The following is a 4,856-nucleotide window of genomic DNA, read 5'->3' as shown; positions in this document are numbered from 1 at the left end:
TTGAGGAGGGAATGGAATTTGCACTTCAAAAGAAATGCGCTTATTATTTCTTGTCACCAGAAAATTCAGACCCACCCAAATATTATGCATATGGGACAAGGCCCTTTGTTTTATTTTTTTCAAGTTGTGGTTTTGTGGGGGGTTTTACATCAGTGTAGGGACTGTGTGCCCCCCCCCATATGTTGCCAAACTCCAAATCCCATCAGCTCCAGCCAGTATGACCAATGGCCAAGGATGCTGAGTTGTAGTCAAGTAGTCCACAGCCCCCCCCCCCGGTTTACATAAATTCCTTTATGCTACATATTTTAGATTTGCCTTGAGAGAGTCTTTGAACCTCTTTTGTTGACCGCCAGCATTACACTTTCCATTTTTAAGTTCCAAATAGCGTAGTTGCTTTGGCAGATGATAATCAGGCATCCGAACAACATGCCCAGTCCAACAAAGTTGATATTGAATAATCATTGCTTTGACAATGGTGATCTTTGCTTCTTTCAATACACTGGCATTAGTACAATGCCAGAAACATGGAGAAAAATGGTGGCCACTTGCCTTATTCTCTCTCTCCTCTGTAAAGTTTAGTACAATTTATCTTGTTTTGTGATACTCCAAATTTCTTTCCATTCCTGTGCCCCCACATCATAGGTTGTCAGGGTGCAGCCAGTGTCCTAACAATGGTAGGCTGTCATGATGCTATGACATCATATACATGTCACAGTGTTGCATAGGGCTAAATATTACACAGAGATAACAGGAAGAGCAAGGCATGCAGCTGCCATTTTTGGGTGGATAACAGATGGCTCATTCAGAAGGATGGGGATTGCAAGGTTCAAGGTAGGATAGCGTAAGCCTTTGAGGGCAGCAGCAGCCTAAGCAGTAACCACCTAGAGCAGGGTTTCCCAAATTTGGGTCTCCAGCTGTTTTGGGACTACAGTTGCCATCATCCCTGACCACTGTTCCTGCTAGCTACGGGTGATGGGAGTTGTAGTCCAAAAAAAGGGCTGGAGACCCAAGTTTGGGTAACCCTGGCCTAGAGCCTGTGGCCCACAAAATGTTGTTGGGACCTCAGCTACCATCAACCTCAGACAGCCTGGCCAATAGCCAGGGATGTTGGGAGTTGTAGTCCAGCAACATCTAGAGGTACACTGGTTTCCTATCCATCCCTGATCTCGTGGGAGAAGTCTGCAATCTTGCCACAATGGGACTCTATTTGTATTTTGGTCAGAAATATACAGATGATGTGGGTTAGGTTAGGGGGCAGTCATCTCCCTGTTTAAAAGTTAGTTCTAACAGTATTCAGACCTGAAATTACGTTGTGGACTCTGTTCTCTCCCCTTTCATTTGTTCTGCCTTCTTCTACCCACCCACCCCTCTGCCACCACAGCAGTAAGGGTGAGCACCGCCTGCCACCAGGCCATTGTTTCATCTCATTCCACCTTCGAGGAAGCCTTGAACTATTTCCTCTTTCTTGGTTCAGAGAGGTTCGCTATAAAACCTAAAACTCGTCGCCCAGCGCAAGAAAGATGTGTCTGTCAAGGCACTTTGAAGCCAGGAGGTGAGAATTTAACAGTGCCTACAAACTGTGGAGATTGGCCGTTTAGAAACAGATCAAAAGAGATGGATGACAGACAGATGATTTAACTACTCCATCTACTGGCAAATGGCTAAATGGAGCCTGCACAGATACAGCGAGGGTGGTTGCTTGCTGCTTGCAGGGCCCATTGACTGAAGACACTCTCAGAACTCCACAGTGTCCTCAGAGCTACCCTCTTCCCTTCTCCTCCCTGCAATGGACTGATTGTTCATGTTTTGACGTGTTCCATTTAGGCAGCACAAGTTAAAGCTGAGCTGTGAATAATGGATGGGTCAAATAACCCAGGGGAACAGCGCATTTTCCCAGTTACCTTGTATACAAATCTGAACCCTGTTTGACTCCATCCGCAATGAAGCTACATAGCTTCTTCAAACTTCATTCTCTTCCTTCTTCTCAATTTAGCTTCACTGGAGATGAGAGCTCCGTTTACAGGAATTACACAGAGGTCCAAAATCAACATGGTTGCACTTTCAAGTCTCCCAGTAGCTTTGTCCCAATAGCTATGTGCTGGTCAACTTGGCCTCTCACTTGGTGCAGCTGCCACTGTTGCTGTGTTGTGCTTGGGCCTGTTTCTTTTAATAATAATAATAATAATAATACCTTTATTGTCATTGTACAACCTGTGTACAATGAAATTAAATGAGCCTCCCCCCAAAAAAAACAGCAACACTCAATCTCTTCTAGAACAACACACCACCTCGCAAGTCAATTTTGCGATGTTATTTTTCGTTCAACAGCCTAACAGCCCACGGATAGAAGCTATTTTTTAGCCTGTTGGTACAGCTGATTCTACTTCTATATCTCCTGCCAGAGAATATGGAGTTTTGAGTATGGAGTTTTGCTATTACAAAATCGGAGAGCTTTTGCTATTGAAGAACCGGACTGACCAACTACAGGCCCACTTGACTGACCAACTGACCCCCCCCCCCATTTCTGTTATATTTCCCAAACTACCAGTGAGGAACACAGGTCTTTTTCTCCTGAAACAGAATTAGCCAAACACCTCACCCTTATTGCTGAAATAGTGGGCCTTTACATAGTGGAATAATTTATTTTTTAAAATATATTATCGTTACAGTGGTACCTCGGGTTACATATGCTTCAGATTACATACGCTTTGGGTTACAGACTCCGCTAACCCAGAAATAGTACCTCAGGTTAAGAACTTTGCTTCAGGATGAGAACAGAAATCGTGCGGCGGCAGCAGCGGGAGGCCCCATTAGCTAAAGTGGTGCTTCAGGTTAAGAACAGTTTCAGGTTAAGAATGGACCTCCGGAACGAATTAAGTATTTAACCTGAGGTACTGCTATTTGTATGCCACTTTGACTTCAAGGAGAAATACCAAGACAGTTCATAAATAAACAAAAGCCAACAGGAAATGAATGAGCCACATTTAGAGGAGTCCACTTTCTGTTGCTCTGTATGAGTAATTGATCTAGATATGTTTCTCGATTGGGAGGAGGCCAGCTCAGAGCAATAACCCATTCGACATACCTTGCCAAAAGTAGGCAATACATCTGCATCAGGAGTGGCTGAACGATCCATCTGCACCTATGCAGAGAGACAGAATGAACCTGCCTCCCCAAAGAGCCGAATTGGAAGGAAGAAAATTGAGAGAAGTACATCATGCAGAGATACAGTGGCAACCTCCTTTGTGGGTGAGCATTTGGGGCTCGCTGTATTTCTTTTCCATGGCACCCTAAATGCTCTCTTACGGCACAACAACATACTCCGTCACACAGTTTGGGAACGAATGCTTTGCATTCAAAATGCTCAGACTGGGGGCTGTGATCCAGAAACAACATGCATACCTGCCTTGAAGTTTTTTCAAAGAGCAGCAACAAAAATGAAATCCCATCAGGATCAATTCACACTTGTTTATAAGAGATTCGAGGAAAGTCTATAAACCTTTGACTTCTGGCTCTGTGGTGGTTGTTTAGGGAAACTATATGTCAAAAATCCTCTCCAAGTTGAGTTATAAAGCCACGTGCATGGTGAATACCCTTGGTCTCAAGTGGGGCTAGCCTACTTCTGTATTCTCAAGGGCTGTTTTATTCTCTTGACAGAGGTCATGGAGCCAGAATTGCTTTCTTTGTTTTGCTGCATGACTCTGCCTGCCTTGTGATTGCCAGGCTCCATAATAAACTCAACACTGTCTAGCAGTACTGGAGCTCTCAGGCAAGGAACTACATACAGAGGTATGTATTTACATAGAATCATAGCATTGTAGAGTTACAAGGGACTTCAAGAGTCATCTAGTCCAACCCCCTGCAATGCAGGACTCTCAGCTAAGTCATACATGAGAGATGGCCACCCAACCTGCAAGGAAGGAGAGTCCACAATCTCCTGAGGGAGACCATTCCACTGTCAAACAGCTCTTTCTGTTAGAAAGCTGTTCCTGACGTTTAGTCGGAATCTCCTTTCTTGTAATGTGAAGCCATTGGTTTGACTCCAACCCTCCAGAGCAGGAGAAAACAAGCTTGCTCCATCTTCCATGTGACACATTTGAAGATGGCTGTCACATGAGACATGCATGCAACATACAGCATAGTTACATCAAAGTGTGGAATCCTTCTTCGTGGAAAACATGTATTTTCCTTATCAGTGGTCAGCAAACATTTGATCACACCCTGATTTAATTTTTGTGCCTAGGAACGTAGGAAGCTGCCTTTACTTAATAAGAGCATTGGCCCATCCAGCTAGAACTACCCACTCTGACTGATAGTGACTGCCTGGAGATGCCGGGAATTGAACTCGGGACATTCTGCATGCAACATTGATGCTCTGCTGTTGTTTAGTCGTTTAGTCATGTCCGACTCTTTGTGACCCCATGGACCAGAGCACGCCACGCACTCCTGTCTTCCACTGCCTCCCGCAGTTTGGTCAAACTCATGTTAGTAGCTTCGAGAACACTGTCCAACCATCTCATCCTCTGTCGTCCCCTTCTCCTTGTGCCCTCCATCTTTCCCAACATCAGGGTCTTTTCCAGGGAGTCCTCTCTTCTCATGAGGTGGCCAAAGTATTGGAGCCTCAGCTTCACAATCTGTCCTTCCAGTGAGCACTCAGGGCTGATTTCCTTAAGAATGGATAGGTTTGATCTTCTTGCAGTCCATGGGACTCTCAGGAGTCTCCTCCAGCACCATAATTCAAAAGCATCAATTCTTTGGCAATCATCCTTCTTTATGGTCCAGCTCTCACTTCCATACATCACTACTGGGAAAACCATGGCTTTTACTATATGGAGCTTTGTTGGCAAGGTGATGTC

General features: G+C 44.7%; 1 long non-coding RNA gene across 1 annotated transcript; it reads left to right on the top strand.

Moving 5' to 3' along the window:
- The first annotated feature begins 748 nt into the window (after positions 1 to 748).
- On the top strand, positions 749 to 4,371 carry LOC310707591. The gene is made up of 3 exons (XR_014526604.1): positions 749 to 831; positions 1,382 to 1,552; positions 2,967 to 4,371. It is a non-coding gene; the product is annotated as an uncharacterized lncRNA (long non-coding RNA).
- The last annotated feature ends 485 nt before the right edge of the window (positions 4,372 to 4,856 follow it).

This window comes from Podarcis liolepis (assembly GCF_965112155.1).
Source record: "Podarcis liolepis genome assembly, chromosome: 5".
NCBI classification, from domain to species: Eukaryota; Metazoa; Chordata; class Lepidosauria; order Squamata; family Lacertidae; genus Podarcis; species Podarcis liolepis.
Note: the sequence above shows the minus strand (reverse complement) of the source record. Positions and strands in the feature narration are given on the sequence as shown.